The 18,221-nt window shown below is 38.1% G+C and overlaps 1 pseudogene; it reads left to right on the top strand.

Annotated features, from left to right (window-relative positions):
- The first annotated feature begins 10,154 nt into the window (after positions 1-10,154).
- Positions 10,155-12,244, top strand: LOC114091209 (cyclin-T2 pseudogene; annotated as a pseudogene).
- The last annotated feature ends 5,977 nt before the right edge of the window (positions 12,245-18,221 follow it).

Genomic DNA, 18,221 nt, shown 5'->3' with positions numbered 1-18,221 from the left:
TACCTGTATTTTCCTCATACCATTTAAAGAAGGCTTTTAGTACCACATACCTTGTAGATTGTTTTCACTTTTTATTGTGATAATGTTCACATAATACAAAAGTTGCCATCTTAACTCTTTTCAAGCATACAGATTAATGATGATAACTAAATTGCCACTGCTCAACTATCACCACCATTCATCACTATAGGCTTTGAAAAAATAATTCTTTTTAAAAATAACTCTTCTCATGGGCTGGGGATGTGACTCAAGTGGTAACGCACTCGCCTGGCATGCGCAGGGCACTCAGCACCACATAAAATAAAATAAAGATGTTGTGTCCACCAAAAACTGAAAAATAAATATTTAAAAATTCTCTCTCTTTCTTCTCTCTCTTTTAAAAAAAATAACTCTTCTCTTCCCTTACTACCTAGTAATCTCCATTCTCTGCCTGTCTTTAGAAATATGACTACTCCAGTACCTCATATAAGTGGAATCATATTTTATACCCTGTGTCTGATGGTAATTTTCTGCATTTTGCTGTGTATTCATTTTTTATTGTTGTGTTCTCCACTGTGTCTAAAGTTCCCTGAGACCAGGGACCTAGTTTTTTTTCTCATCTCTGGATCCCTGGAACTGGGAATAGTGCCTGGAATAGAGTAAGAGTTGGTTCAGTGGATGTTGAACTGGCACCCAACAAAGCAAGAGGAGCTTCTACACCACTTTCCCAAAAAGACTGCTGGTCTGGTGATATTAAGATGTCACAAACTGCCTAGGATATAGGGTGGGCTTGGGGTTTGGTTTCATTGCCAGAATTCCTGTCCATTTAATATTTAAAATGGACAGCATTTAAAATCAGTCTCCACTTCATATGATTAGGGTCAAACTACCACTATAAGACAATCTGGAGGACATTCTTATGATGAGAAATCATTAAGTGGAGTTTCTCAGTTGGCAAAGAACTGATCTTTTTCTTCTATCTGGCCTTGAAGTGGAAAAGTATTTTTCAATAATCAGATAAACACCAGCATATCCTTATAGAATCTTGGATATGATCTTATTAGAATATCAGTGTTCTGTTTTTTTCTGGCTTAGAGGTAGGCTGGACGGAGAATCAGCAACATTTTCATAAAGGCCCAGATACTCAATATTTCAGGTCTTGTGGTCTTATGATTTCTTTATAATCACTCATTTCTGCTGTTGTAATGTAAAAACCAAATAGACAACATGAAAATGAATGTGCAAGGCTGTGTTTCAATAATACCTTATTTATGGATAGAAATATGAATTTCATGTTTCATGAAATACTACTCTTGATTTTTTGTCTAACCACTTAGTTAAAAACCATTCTTAGGTCACAGGCTGTACAAAAACAGGCAGTGGGATGGATTTGGCCCCTAAACACACTCTTGAGCTAGACTGTTATTACCTTAAAGGAAGGATTATCTGGAAATGTAGCATACAGGGCTCACAGAACCCAATACATAGATGCTTATATTTTATTGAGTATGGATGTTCTTGAAGTCAAGAAAACAAGGACTTTGTTCTTTTAAAAGGAATTCTTGAGAAAGAATATCAACAATTTAAATCATTTAGACTTAGAGCATTTATGAATGATGCAGAAGAAAATAACCACATGGAAGGATAAGTACCTCTGATCGAGATTTGCTTTTAGAACTTACTTGTAGCAATACCTGCTTTGTTCACAAACATACAGATTAACTGAACACGTAACCACTGGGTGTTAATTTTAGCTTCACTCCTAAAAGAAATTATTCTAGTACTAAAATTAGACACTAGCTGAAAAACCCACATTGATCAAAATAAGGTAAGCTATGGTCTTCTTACTAGAAAGGAAACACAACACACAACCTGGTAGGATTTATGCATATAAATGCAAGATGCCACCCGTGAATTATTTGAGCTTATTGAGCTTCTTCATTTGGCCTTGAGCCAGGGAGATTTAGGTGTGGCATTGCAAACTATTCTGTGGCTCCTCCCACTCAATGAATTGCACAATGCATGTGAGCTCTGCCTTCCCTGGGCTAGGGAGAATGCTCTAGTAGCTCCAGAGTGGCAAAACCCATTGGAAATTCGACAGCCCACTTCATACCTTATTTGGCAAAAGAACATTCCATGGAAAACTTTTGATACTTCCCCAGTATAAATAAAGCAAGTGTGGGCTCTCTCCATCTCTTTCCAGTGTGGAAGCTTGATCCCAAAGTTCTGAGAGCAGTCCTGCCACCACCCAACCACCACCACCACCACTCCCACCCCCCACCCCACTCCCTTTCTAAAATTACTTCCTGTGTCCTGTAGTTTCTTCACTGTTTTCTCTTTCTTAGCTTTATTTCAAAGCCAGCCTATTACACACAGAGGAAACCCAAATTCCACCACCTGTACAGGAGGTGGGTGAGGCATAAATGTATAAATTCTTGTATTTGGTCTTATTGTTGCCTTTAGTGTTCTTTATCTTCAATCACTCAGCCTAATGACCAAGTCCACAATATTCAGTGAGATGTGTGTCCAATAAGTTTAAAGATGAGAGAGCTGAAGTGGAGAGTAGTAAAGAGACATGCCCAGAATCACACCGCTACCACATGCAGAGCAGGATTTAAACCCAGGCAGTATTATCTTGGAGCCTGCTCCTTTTTGAAAATCAATACACCTTCTAATTTTCATACTAATAATATTCTTTCTTTCAAAGGAAATTGTTCCCTCTCTGAAGAGAGAGTTTAAAAATATTTTACCCACTTCAATTAATAAACTATGATATGCGCACATTCAAGTCTTAAGGATAGGCTAAAATATAAAAAGAGAATCATCAGCCAGGCAAAGTGAGTCCTATCCAAGACCCACTCAGACAAACCACTTAAATTCTACATATTCTTGAAAATATTGCCTTTCTGGAATAATGCTTAGAAATGAGTGTGTGTGTGTGTGTGTGTGTGTGTGTGTGTGTGTGTGTTTAGGAGGAACACAGGATAGAAATCATTCCTCTATGAATATGTTCATTTTTCCAGGTTCCATCATATATGCAGAACCTAATTAAATGAAATATCAAATTTGTGCTTGTAAAATGTCTCTCAAATAGAATTGTCTCCATCCAATATAGAATGCTAAGCAAGGTTATTTTAAACACTGATTCTAGAATACTCTGTAGTCTCTTCTGGAAAATGAATGCTTGACAAATATCTGCTCCAGAATTGTTCCAGAATGGTAAATGCAGGGCTAGCAGGCAAGCCCCAATGGCAGTTCAGGTGATTTCCTTTTATCCAAATTATCTTAGAAACTTTATTACAAAGAAATGAGACCCTGTAATGATAATGTTTTCTTCTTTCGCATCAGCTAATATATTTTTAATCACATAATTGTCATTGCCATTGATAATAAAAAAGTAAATGAATAAAAAAACTGTAGTATATATACACAATGGAATATTACTCAGCATTAAAAGATGTTGAGAGCCACAGCCGAAAGGGGCCCCAGCAAACTTCCAGCTGCCAGCAAACTTCCAGCTGCCAGCAAACTTCCAGCTGCCAGCAAACTTCCAGCTGCCAGCTGATGATTGGCTCACAGCGGCCCCAGCAAACTTCTAGCTGCCAACTGATTGGCTCCTCTGAGGTGATGCTCATTGGGCTGTTTCCCCGCCCTTTCAGACCACGGAGCTGCTCACTGGGGGACTTTTTTTTGCTCCGCCCACGCAACCCAGCCAATTGACCTCAAGAGCAGGAGGAGTGGGGGAGGTTGAGAGGCTTGGGGGAAGCCAGTGGTGGAAGTTGGGCTCTGAGGGTTTTTCCTGAGGAGCTGTGTGGTGTGGTGTGTGTGTTCTAAAAATAAAGTTTGTTTCTTTTGACAAGTGGCTCCTGAATTGTGCCCAGCCAGACTGCAGCATGGCTTGTTCTGTATTCCCCAAAACTCTGGTAGCTGTTTGAATAAGCCTATCTACAAATTCAGTGTAAGATTCATTAGCTCCTTGTATTACCTTAGATAATTGACCTTGTAAACCTCCATGTCCTTGTAAAGTCTTCCATGCCCTAACCGCATCTGCAGCAATTTGTGCGTATATGCCAGGATCATATGCAATTTGTTGCTGCTGATCCTCATAAGGTCCCTTTCCTAACAACATATCTAGATTTCTCTGAGGATAACCAGCTGCTGCATTTCACCTAGCAGTCTCCTTGCAAAATTCCTCATTGGCAACCTTCCATAACAGGTATTGTCCTCCATTTCGCTCAGCTTTACACATATTAGCCCAATCTGCTGGCGTCGTGTTCAAGTTGTTAGTGGATTCAACCATGCTTACAGTGAAGGGTGCTTGAGGACCATAGGTTGTTACAGCAATTCAATTACTTCCAAAATGTAGCCAAAGAGCATAAACCTTTGTTTGCATTTGACAATTCAAGAATATTGTTACTCAGAGAAAATACCAGGTTACTGAATTTACCCAGGTAACTCTCCAGAATCCTTTGTGATTTTGTGGGAATTTGATCTGAATAGATGGCACATCCAGGATGAAGGGACTAATGACTCCCTTTTTAAAAATGTTTGAAGGTCCAGGAAACTATTTTAGCCATCAGTCAAATATGTCTTTCTCACCTGTCCACTTTGCAATTCCAAAGGATGGGAACAAGCAAACTTGTTAGCACACATGAGCCTGATACTCTCTACATTTCTTTCTTTCTCTTTCTTTCTTTCTTTCTTTCTTTCTTTCTTTCTTTCTTTCTTTCTTTCTTTTCTTTTCTTTTCTTTTTTTTTATGGTGCTGGGGATTGATCCCAGGGCCTTGTGCATTGGAGGTAAGCACTCTACCAACTGAGCTATATCCCCAGGCTACACTCTACATTTCAATAACATTCTCTCATTTGTGTTTAGGCATATATGCTGATCCTAAATATTCTTGACTAACCTAGTAAGACAGTAGTAAGACAACTTCATTGAGTAAATATTTATGGAAGGCCTGTTCTGTACAATGCAGAATATTGAACACACCATTATGTTTCAGTGGGAGTAGTTGTGCATTTCAGATTAAAAATTTAGGTGTACAACAATGGAAGTCAATTTTATTCACCATGAGAAGTTAACAGATGAATCATATTTTGATACTTTTCCCCCACTTGCTCTGAACTTTTGCTCCTGTCATCCGGAATGGCAGGTAACTTATTCTGCTTCATTTTGTTAGGGAAGATTATATGATGCTTGCCATAAAACCCTGTAACCCTTCCTGGCTTTTGTTTCCAAAACCCTAAGCCAAGGTTTGCAGGTTCAAACATTTAGAGGGGCCCTGGCAGTTAAAGTGATGGGGGAGTGGGCTGGAGAGGTTTATGATGTCTGATCTCAGCCTACTTAGAGGAATAGATCAAAGGAAGAGATACTTTCCCCCAGAGTATAAAAAGGATTTTCCAAGGTTCAGAAAAGAAGATTATTTTGTGGGTTCCAGAAAAATAGCAATCTCTACCCCAAATTTCCTTGAAGCCCTTTAATGGGCTGCAGAGGGCAGGATTAGTTTCATAATGTTCTGGGAAAGAGGAATTCCAAGCACTGGGATTTCCAGAGGAGAATGGCATTCAGTGAATCAACAAAATGAGCATTGGTGTAGTACCCCACTCTTAGGGATGAGAAGAATAAAGAATAAATTTGGGATTTTGAATGTACTTTCATAATATAACATTATATTGAGACACCTGCAGCAGCATGGTTAAATATAAACTGTCTTAAATACTGAAAATTAGGATTCAAATATTATGAATACTGGCTGTATATAAGAAAACTTATCTCTCTGTATCTTAGTTTACTCATCTTTAAAATCATAACATTACTCAAAAATAATAGGACATATTATAGTATTATGCAAATTAAATTCTATGTGCATATCTGATATATTAAACAAATAATTCTCATGGGATATATCAGAAAGAATCTTTGTTTTCACCTCGTACTGTTCTTTTAAATTTTTTACTGTTCTTTTAAATCAGTAAGGAAATCTTTCCCAAACTGTTAATTAGAAATAGGTTAACTGATGAATTTTGTGCTACATTTTGTGCATTTAAAAGGTTTTTTTTCAGATAATCAGGTTTGAAAATACTATCTTGATTCTGAAAATAAAGCCTCCTTTCATAAAATAATGAAAATTCCAGATTTTATTTAAACTTATAATTTCTCTCTCCTGTCTGAATTTTCTATCAGTGAGAAGGGAGGAGTGAAAGGTTCCTGCATTTTCAGTATAGTTACAAGACACCCTGAGCTGGCAGATGATTGAAGTTGACTATTCTCTAACTGCTGCACCCCTCCCCTGACTCAGGCAATGGCAAGGCCCTACTGAGGTGGATGGCACAAGGCATCCATCCTCTGGAGGAGCGCAGTATGTTTCTGGGAATGGGCTGATTTGTTTTTGTATTCCTTTAATAAGTATAGTTGCGATTTCTCATATGACCATTAAGTATGAAGGAAAAAACATGACTTTCCCAATTAATGCAACTACTTCTAAAGAATAGATCTGTTTGCTCTAAATGCAATGATTCAGCTGTGGAGTGTAAATTGTTAATGTCTAATGAAAAACTCCCTGTATTCCTGTCAAGGAAGTTTTTGAGAAATTAAATTAAAATCTAGAGAAGAAAAATTAATGTTAAGAAGACAGATTAGTGCTTGGTACTGGGCAACTTGTTCTTGTTCCTGTGCACAATGGTTTGTGCTCTTACTCTTGTTTGATTAAAATTAATAACAAGTCAACCACTTGCCGTAACCATGGCACCGGTTCCAGTCAGTAAGTCAAGAAAGAATAGTCAAGGTATAGGCCAATAGTTTGGGACATTTCTAACTATTATTAAAAGTTAACTAAGCAGAAACAGCTCGAAGCAAAACGCAAACTGAAAGTACAAATGCTTGCTTATGCATAAGCCAAGATACATTCTTCTATTCTAATTGTAGCTACGTAATATTTTGTTTCTTTGAATAATGATTCCTGTTTTGTAACCACAAAGTACTGTGAGCCTGCCAAAATGAAAAGTATATATGATCAGCTTCACAAGTAAAGATTGGGATCAACACCTTCACTTTGGTGTCTGTGTTGTTTCTCCACCCCTCTTTCGCCGACTCCTCACCATCCGTTCATCTCCTGAGACCCCCTGTTGGAGCTGGTCTCTGACATCTAACCGTTATCATATCTTTCAGAGGTCCCCATTGAGAATCTCCTAGTGATGCAAGCAAAGCATTATCCTGTAGCTGGCCACTTCTTTCTCATCCTCATCTTCTTTATCTTTCCTCTGGTGTCACAGTACACAGACTCTATTACTTGGTGTCCTATTAACTCTGCAGTCCCCTAGGTTGGGTTTTAAAACAAATCCATGCTGCCACATGGCAAGTACCAAATAAGTGCCATTTTTATTACTATAGTTCAAAATAACTAATTGAAAAGATGACTTTAAAAGATAATCTACCTCCATGGGGCTGGGAATGTGGCTCAAGCGGTAGCGTGCTCACCTGGCATGCACAGGGCACTGGGTTTGATCCTCAGCACCACATACAAATAAAATAAAGATGTTGTGTCCACTGAAAACTAAAAAATAAATATTAAAAAAATTATCTCTCTCTCGAAGGAAAAAAAAAAAAAGATAATCTACCTCCAAATTAGGACCTTGTACTATTTAAGTGTTTTGTTTGTTTTTACATTCTTGGTAGTATTGGGGCAAAACCCAGAGCTTCATGCATGCTAGGCAAGCACTCTACCACTAAGCTATATCCCCAGTCCTCAAACAGTTTTTGTTACATAAAAGTGTTGTAAGTAGAAATTTGACCATTTGCTGCTGGATATGAATATCTATTGTAGGTGTCATACATGAACTCAAGTGTGCATGGGGCCCCCTAGGATTCATTAACTGAATATATGTAGAGGCTTATTTTATTTTATTTTATTTTTTGTAGTTGTAGATAAACAATACCTTTATTTTGTTTGTTTATTTTTTTATGTGGTGCTAAGGATCAAACTCAGTGCCTCACATGTGCTAGGCAAGCACTCTGCCACTAAGCTACAGCCCTAGCCCGTAGGTTTTTTTATTTCAGGTGAAAACAAATACATCTAACCATCTTTTTATGTAAATGTATATGGATATAGGTAATAATTTTTAAACCTTGGAAATTATACTCTCAAAGAAAATAATGGTCATATGGAACTTTATTCTATATCTGGTAGATAGTTGCACCTCATTTACTGATTTTTTTTTCATCATCAGACTTTTTGAAAGATAAACCAATCCTTAAAGCCCAGTACTCAATCCAGGACTCTTCTTTCTATCTCACTGACCTTGTCCATTCTGAGTTCTCCAAAAACCATTAAATCTTGAAAGTTGTGCTTTCCTCTTTTTCTAGAATTCTATAATTGTTTCTGTTGAGCCAGCCAGAAGGGAACTGCGATCAATTCGATGTAACAATCCCTGAATAGCAGAATCTCCTTTAACAGTTGTGAACATTCTCATACAGACATATAAGACTTTTGTTTTCATGGTAGCAGAGATTGACCCCAGAGTCTTGCACATGCTAACAAATGCTCCACCACCAACCTACCTTCTCAGCCCTACAAATGTGGAAAACATCTATGCCAATTATACAATCAGCAATGGCAGTCACAAAAACTTGATAATAGTTGACAGACACTAGTGGGCCAATTCCCAGCATTCCAGCCTCTGAAGGGAGGTAGAGGACCTCCAACTAGATTGAGGCCCCATTGTCCTCAGTGGTAAAACAGTTCAATACTTCATTCTAAGGTTGATTATCCTTTTTTTATTACCCAGTCCCCTGAGTTCCTGTTTTCTGAGATCTCTTCTCAAAATAAATTTTCTGGGATCACTTCCCAAAATACAATGCCTGCACCCAAGTGTCATGTTCTGCTTTTGGGGACAACTGAAATTCTGGAACAAGAGTTATACAGGAAACAAGTAGACCAGCATAAATTTGTGATTCATAGGATCACTAAACCAAAGGAAAATCCCTCACCTGACCACTTGTAAGGCTTCCCTTTCAAATGTATATTCTCTGAGAATTCATAAGAACTCAGTTGTCTTCTTATTTGCCTGTACACCCTGTCCCTTTTCTTTGGCAAAGAACTAGAGCCTATAGATAAATTCAATTTTCTAGTCCTTCAAAGTATCCACTGGCCCCTGAATTTCTGTAAAACTATTATTTCTCCTTGAGTCAAAATCAAACTTAAAAAAACAATTTATTTTCATTCCCTGTATTTCCTCAAGTTCAAGCTGTTTTCTTGCAGTTTTTCATTTAAAGGATCATCTAAAAATCCTGGGTAAGGGCTCCTTATGTGGAACTATTTAGGGAAACTCTACCTGGAGAATCCAAGGATAAGAAATAGTGTGGGATCAAAGCAATGGATAAGTTATGAATGCCACAGATTGAGACTATGTAGGAGAAACTACCTACATAGTTACTACCTCTGTTGGGACAAGTAAAACTTCAGGGAAAAGACTCCATGAAACTCCCATCTTGCCCACCATTCCCAGACCCATGAGTTAAAAATCTTCCACTGCTAACGAGATGACAAACCAACCAACAGCTGTGGTTTGAATTGTCCTCCAAAGTTCATGTGTTGAAAATATGATTCTCCAAAGCAGCAGTTTGGGAGGTAGAGATTAATGGGAGGTGTTGGGTCAATGGGGCACCATCCTCACACATGGATTAATACCATTCTTTCAGAAGAGTCTTCCTTATGAAGGGATGAATGTGAGCTGAGTGTTGTGGTTACATTCCTGCATTTCCAGCTACTAGGGAATCTGAAGCAGGAGAATCAAAAGTTCAAAGCCAACCGTAAAAACTTAGTAATGTACTGTTTTAAAATTTAAAAATTTAAAAGCAGCTGTGGATGTCATTCTGTGCTTGCCTAATGTGTGTGAGGCTCTGGGTTCAATGCCCAATACCAAATATATATATATATTTTTTTTTTTCTCTTAAGATTTCCATCACTACAACAAAATATATAAGATATAACTTATAAAGTTATATATAATATATAACTTATAAAGAGAAAATGTTTGTTTGGGCTCACAGTTTTAGAGGTTTCAGTTCATGAGTCTCAGTTTAGAGGTTCCAGATGGGGGTAACAGATGGCATGGCAGGAAGTATGTGGCAAAGTAAATCACTTGGGTGAGGGAGCAGGGTAAAGGAGGACATGTCATGGTGTGGGGCCGTGGAGCTTCTTCTCAATCGTTTTATACTTGGGAATAGCTGCAGAACACACCAAGCTGCCACTGGAGTGGAGACTGATAAAGAACTCTCATACTGCTAGCCAGCACCCAAACTTATCCAGAACATAGGAAAGTGTCTCAGTGTCTTTAAGCTTACAATAAACACTGTAATTGTTTATATGCACAAGTTTTGTATGCACTATTCTTTTCACCAAATTCAGCAGACATAGAATATCACCTACTGCATTATTTTTGGCTGCAAAGTGGAAGAACAGGCTCAAAAACTTCAACATGTTATCAAAGTAGCACATTTATCTTAATCTTCTTGTGCCACTGTTGGATACATACAAAATATGATGCTTCAGCAGACTCAAAAACTGTTTTTACTTGAAATCATAATGTCACAAACACTAGATTTTGAGATCACCATTAAACACCCATACACAGATGTGGTGAAATATACCCAGTTAGTAAGAGCAAGCAAGGATTTGGCACGGACATCCTACTTTATAATTACCAACAGTCTACCTCTTACAACCTTCTGTCTTCAATACAAACAAACAGTGATAACACGTGCATGCATTCATTTGGCAAATAGTCTAGTTGGGAGATTCCTGTATTGACTGATGGAAAGCATTGGTGGGAATATGTGGATCCTACAGTTACTCTAAATTAGCTAAAAAACTAAATGAGCTAAAAACTGAGTTTCTAAAAATATTGGAGAAAATACCTAAGAGGATTTGAAACTGGAGGGCTAATCAGGCAGCTAAGAAACAAAAAGAAGATAGGCACGTTTGAGAGACACCACTTTTTGGTTCAGCTTTAGTCCAGAATTCCATATTAGTAGATAGTGTCACAGGTGTGCTTACAAACCCAAGTTTTCAGAAAGCATCTACATCAGCATTCCCTGCACTGGGACCTATAAATTCAGGAAATATATCTGTTCAGGATAGCCATACATCTGATAATTCATCAGTGCTAGCAACAGGAATGCCCAGTACCTCATACAGTTTGTCATCCCACCAAGAATGGCCTCAACATCAAGAATCAGCAAGGACAGAACTAATATAGTCATAGAAATAGGAAATATATTTTTCTGGTAGCTAATACAATATCAACTTCAAGCAGGGACCTTCTGTACCTCTGAATTCAGGATTACATGATAGAACTGACAAAATTTCTGATCATTCATCTGTTAAGCAAGAATATACTCATAAAACAGGGAGCAGTAAATACCATGAGCCTATTTCTGCTATTCCTGGAATAATTCCTCCAAATTTTTATTTAGATAAATATAGAGAAAAACACAAGCTAGAAACTAGGTGTTGTATAAGGAGAAAATTATATAGCTGTCCAGGAAGAATAGCAACACAAACACATGCAGTCACAAGCAGCCAGCAGCAGTTCTGTAACTTCTCTAATTAAAATGAAAATTCCCATCACAAATACTAAAAAAAAAACTGAAAATACAGAGGAGAGAAAAAGGAAAAGAGTGGATCACTGAAATTATGGATTCCAATACTACCCACTGATACAGGCACTAGTAAGGAAGAACTGGAGATGAAGACAAAGTTTCATCCTCAGAAAGACAGTTTTGATCAAGGCAGTGGAAGAACAAGCATTTAAGCCCATATATAGCAGAGACCATAAATAAGGAAAAGCACCAGGAGCATCTTGCTAACCACTACCACACCAGCAGTCACAAGCATTCCCATCCACATAGTGGCAAGAGCAGTGGTGGCAGTAAACACAGTGCTAATGGAATGCCACCCACTGTTTTGAAGAGTCCTGTTAGACTGAATAGTGATGGCATTTCCTCTAGTTCCAGGTCCTGAAGGAGGAAGCTGCATATCAATGATGTTTCTCACAACCATCACTCCAAAATGAGCAAAAGTTACAAAATTTCAGGTGGGCTATGGACATCTCAGAACCCTCATAAAACTGGACAAGAAGCCAATGAAAACCAATGGTTCTGATGCCAATCACAAATACTGTTATACCATCAGCCAGCATATGGACTACAAAGACACATTCGACATGCCGGACTCACTGTTACATGCCCAAGAAATGAACCCATAATTATATTCATTTAGGTCAATTTTTCCTTTTTTTTTAATTTAAAAATTGTCAGAATGGAAAACTTCCTCCTGATCTAGCAATGGTAACACCTGCTGTTGCTGCTACTGTTTCAATATTTGTTAAGTGCTGCTTTATTCTTATTCTGAAAAGAAGAGATTATATAAACAAGTCTTTACCTTCATATATGATAAGTGTTACAAATACTGTAAAGGCATGGAAAATGTAAAACTCAGTACTTCTACAATTGCAGCTAAGAACACTAGGATGAATGGTGGCTGTTTCTAGGAATATAAGATGCATCCATTATGTATAATTTGAATACTGAAATATTTTGTTGCTCGATTTTGAATGAGTGTAAATTACTCTCTTTTGTGTATTTATATATGTATGTATGATTTGCATGTTTCAATTATAAAGGGATAAAACAGTATACTGACAACTGTTTACAAGAAAGTGAAGAAAAATTTATATATTATTTTTGTATGTTTAGATATTACCATAAATACTCAAGGTTGGAGCTGGCTTTTAAGTATAATAATATACAGAATAACTTAAATTTTCTCCTGTCAGACACTAATCCAAAACAAAGGTGGCACTTTTTCATACTAACCTAAAACTTTGGCCTTACTAGAAGCCGTTGGAAGGGGACACTTTACTACCAGCTGGTATGCAGTGCTGCAGACAGTCCTTTATGCTATGAGGCACTCAATTTTTACCTTCAGAGGTTCTGACCATATTGGTTGCTGAAATAACCCCTAATTTTCTGAAGGTTTGAAGAGGAAAAAATAAACTTTACATACTCTTGATGTGAAGTGCATTTAAGTGTTTGTTGGCTTGTTGTAGTACTATAAAAGAGATATTAATATTGGATAGTGGATTATGGTGATTCAAAAACTAAATTCACAAAAACTTATGTTGTGAAGAATTAGTAAGTTTTTCCTTAAAGAACTTTCAACAATATGTATTGATGGAAAAGGATCAACTATGTATTGTTGAAAAGGATCACTTTTCCTTTAGCATTTAGAATATCATATTCTCAAATATATTCCTCCTCTGAAGCATGTTTGTGTGTGATAATATGGTAACATTTTTTTCAGGTTAATGCAGTCTTCCTTATAAAAAAAAATATAATGAATGAAACCTATGCTTTCTCAATTCCTTTATATTCTAACAATAAATAAAATGATCACTGACTGCATTGTACCTGTACTTATAGTTTATGGTTGTTATCAGAAAGTTCTGTAAGAAAAAAAAGTTCAGCCTTCAGTCAAACCACTAGTGGAATTTTGCATTTGTTTGCACATCTCGGTATATTCCTGTTGAGGTAAAGTTTGCACAGTCATCTAACTCCTGATTGAATAATAAACTTTAACATGTTTAAATTTTATCTCAAACACCAGTGGTATGGCTCTTGTTTATTGGATAATCTTAAATTTATTCTGTGGTATACCTTCAACTATTGAGTATCTTTGAGATGGGTTGGAGTCAACCTCTGTTGAACTGAAAACTGCCTTAATTTTTCTTCTGTGTATATGAACTATTTCTGTTACAAAGCCACTGATATGTACACAATTGTAATTTTACTCAAGAATCTTGTTATTTTCAGACCTTAAAATTATACTGCAGAGCTATAATAACAAAAATGGTATGTGCCATGGTATTGGCACAAAAACAGACAAGAAGACCAACAGAACAGAATAGAAAACACAGAGACATACCCACATAAATACAGTTATCTCATACTAGACAAAGGTGCCATAAACATACATTGGAGAAAAGATAGCCTCTTGAACAAATTGTGCTAGGGAAACTGGAAATCCATAGAAGCAACATGGAATTAAACCCCTATCTCTTGTCTTGAACAAAACTTAACTCAAAGTGGATCAAGGACCTAGGCATTAGACTAGAGACCCTTCTAGGCCTACTAGAAGAAAAAGTAGGCCTAACTATCCATCATGTTGGCTCACAACTTTAGAAGTTTCAAAAGGAGCCAATTTCCTCAATAAGACTTCTAAAACACAAGTAAAATCAAGAATCAATAAATAAGATGGCATCAAACTAAACAGCTTCTTAACAGCAAAGGAAACAATCAAGAACGTGAACAAAGAGCCTATAGAATGAGAGAAAATTTTTGCCACCTCCACCTCAGTTCTCTAAAATATTATAAAGAACTCAAAAAAACTTAACACCAAAAAAGAAAAAATAAAGTAAAATAGCCCAGTCAATAAATGGGCAAAAGAACTGAACAGGCACTTCACAGAAGAAATACAAATGGTCAAAAAAATATATGAAAAAATGTTCAACATCTCTAACAATTACAGAAATGCACATTAAAACTATACTGAGATTCCATTTCACTCCAGTCAGAATGGCAATTATTAAGATCATAAGCATGACCTCAGACCAGGTGCTGGATTTAACCTAGGCTTTTTGCATGGACTAGGACCTCATCTAGGAATAGCACTTTGGAACTGTATTTTAGATCTAGACTCTAGAGTTCACTTGTCCAACTAGAACTGACCTTGGACACGGATCCAGGACCTCAGGTCTACACATGTATTTTGGACCTGAATTTGCCCAGTTCCTTAGAAATGACCTCAACTAGAAAATGAAAGCAGAGGTGAATGAACCTTTTACTTGGTCCTTGAAATGTGATCTGGGTCTTGGACATATATTTGAATACTGAATTCCAACTTTAGAACTCAAGTCTTTGACTATAGGATCTTGGACCTGAGTTTACATTTGGACCATGGATAGAGACCTGGACTGTGTTCCTGTATTTTAACCTGGACCTAGGACTTCAATCTGGATCTTGGAGGTTACATTTGTTTGCTAAGGATTCTATGACAAAGTACCACAGATAGGACAATTTTTTTAAAGAGAGAGAGACAGAATCTTTTTTGTAGATGGACACAACACAATGCCTTTATTTTTATGTGGTGCTGAGAATCGAACCCGGGTCATGCCTGTGCTAGGCAAGCGCTCTACCACTGAGCCACAATCCCAGACCCAGATAGGATAATTTAACAGCAAAAATCTAGTGTCTTTGCTGGTAGGAGAAGGCAGGAGGATTGCAAGTTAGAAACCAATATGAGCAACTTAGCAAGACCCTGTCTCAAAATAAAAAGTAAAAAGGACTGAGAATGTAACTCGGTGGTAGAGTGTCCCTGAGTTTAGTCCCTGTATGACCAGGAAAAAAAACTCCTAAAATACCTGGAAAATTGGAGGAGTTTGACAACATTAACATGTAGGATTTTGTCCAATAAAAATTCTTTAGACAAAGAAAACAGTTCATTGAAGATGTAAAGATTTTTGCATTGTCTAAAGTCAAGGGATTAATATCAATAAGGGCCAGAAAATGTAGCCCACAGGGCCAAATCCAGTGATTTCTCTATTTTGTAAATTTATTAGAACATGCAGGCAGGGATAATAAATGTATAAAAAGTTGACTTTGGCTCACAACTTTAGAAGTTTCAATCCATGATTGGTTGGCCCTGTTTCTTTGGACTTGTAGCAAGGCAGCACATCATGGCAAAAAGGCATGACCAAAGTAAATCCATTAACCATGTGGCCAGTGAGCAAAAGAAAGAGAAAGGAAAGAGTGGGGATCTCACTCTCCCTTTCAGGGATACACCTCCAAAAACAGAAAGATCTCCCACTCAACCTCACCTTTTAAACTTTTCACCACCTCCCAATAGTATCAAGTTGGGGACCAGGCCTTGAACACATGGGCCTTTAGAGGACATTCTAGATCCAAACTTTGGCACCCACAGAACTATAGCATAGAAATCCTTCTGAGGATTGTAAGCGAGAAATGTGTTTCATACCACTCTCTTAGCTTCTGGTGGTTTATGGCAATTTTTGGTATTTTGGGCTTATTGATGCATTGCCCTGATGTTTTCATACTCATGTAGCATTCTTCCTGTGTATACATGTACCTGTGTCCACATTTTTCCTACTGATAAGGACACCAATCATATTGGGTTAGTAGTGCACCCTACTGCAGGATGACTTCATTATATCTTCAATGACCTGGTTTCCAAATAAGATCACATTGTGGCACCTGAGGTTAGAACTTCAACATAGGAATTTTGGGGCAGGACACAAGTCAACCCATAAAAGATATGAAGTGGTACATTGACCTGGACTGTGTACATGAACTTCAAATTTGGACTTGGAGCTTGTACCTGGATGTTGACACAGATTGGTCCACAATACTAGGTCTGACATTATACCTATTTCTTGACCATCAGCAGTGTCTGGACCTCAGACCTGGGTATGTATATTCCTTGGATATAGTCTTTAGTCCTGGATTTGGAGCTCATATAGGAACATCAGGTCTTAGAGTTGAATCTTAGCCCTAGATTTTTATCCTTTAATTCAGAATGATTATACATGATCTTGGAACTAGCTATCAGAGCTAGAACGTGATTTGATGTTGGACAGAACCTGGACTTTAGACATGGATTTAATGTGAAACTTGGAATAATTTAAGACCTGAAAAGTGGACCTAGAAACTGGACCTTGGATGTGGACCTTGGACCTCTGTGTTGGACCTCTGACACTGGCAAGAGCAGCTTCCTTGGAATGGGAGGGGTGCAAGCTATACTGGAGTGGGATGCTGAGAAAATGCAGAAGAGCCTGCCAATGTAAACAACTGATGTGGGCTTGGCTGTACAGAGATGAAGACAAAAGAGGTAGCTAAAAGGGAAAATTAGATTAGAAATATTTTCAAAGATGGGAGACAATACATGTTTGAATTAAAAGGGGAAGGACTTAGTAAATGGTAAAAGCTGCATTAGAGACTGATGGCCAAGAGAGCAAGAAGAGGCGATTATAAGCATACACAGGATAACCTTCTTATACTATTAACAGGAAGAAAGGAGAAGATGGGTATACATGCAGATACATTAAGAGATTCAGATGGGAAGAGAGTCTATATATCCTAGACTTTCACTCGAAGCCAAAAGGTACAACAGTATAAATGCTTCAGCCCACTATATTTTTACCTAATCAGGCTCCACACAATCTTCCCTAACATTCTTTTAGAGTTCTTCAAAACTCCCAATGTGGTAAGCTGTCATAATAATGCCAGTGATTCGCCTCCTAATATCCATACTTTTATGTATCCTCTCCCACACAAACTCTAGGCTTGGCCATGTGACTTGCTTTGGACAACAAGACATCAGCAAACATGACAAGGAGCAAAAGTTTCAGAAACCTTAATGGGGGCCTGCCCTCATAGAACCCGGAAACAACTGTGCAGTGAAGCTCAGGGTAAAAGACTATGTTAGACCATGTGTGGTTCTATTTGTTTTGTTGAATGTGTGGGAAAGTCCCCACTGAAGTTTCTGTCTCATGAGAACATCACATAATCCCTTACCCCTCTCCCTCCTCTCCGAATAGCACCAAATTCAAAAGTTTTCTTGACCAATCCCTGTAGGACACTGTCTGCTCGCAGTTCCTGAGTCACCCTGCCAGTCAGCATCCGCCACATCGCCTACACAACCCTTCTTAAGCCAAGACGAAGCTTGCAAGCTCACACTCCCAGCCCTCTTCCTCTCTGCTCTCTGGTTTCTTCCTCTTTCTCCTCTTTCTTTCTGCTCTCTTCCTCTGCTCTCGGCTCTCCTTCTCTCTGCTCTCCTCCTCTCCTCTCTGCTTCTCCTTTTCTTCCCCTTTGGGCAGCCCCCCCCCCCCAATAAATCTCTTGGTTGAATCTCCATCTCAGGTGAGTCATTTGCCCTTCATTGGTGCCCTGACTCAGATGGAACTACCCTGCTTTTAAGCAGGACTCCCATCCCACTGGAGATCACCACCTGAGTGGAGACCAAGCTGCACCCATCTTCTTAATCACCTCCTTCACATCCACCATTGGCCTACAAATCGGTGAGTCTCCCTCTCCCGACTCCTAAACCTGCTGAGGCACAGTAATAAGGAACTGGCCATTGATCTTCCGGCAGCCCCTAGGGTGTTTCGC

Source organism: Marmota flaviventris, chromosome 8 (genome assembly GCF_047511675.1).
Source record: "Marmota flaviventris isolate mMarFla1 chromosome 8, mMarFla1.hap1, whole genome shotgun sequence".
In the NCBI taxonomy this organism is placed as follows: domain Eukaryota; kingdom Metazoa; phylum Chordata; class Mammalia; order Rodentia; family Sciuridae; genus Marmota; species Marmota flaviventris.
The sequence above is the reverse complement of the archived record's forward strand: the minus strand, read 5'-3'. Positions and strand labels throughout refer to the sequence as shown.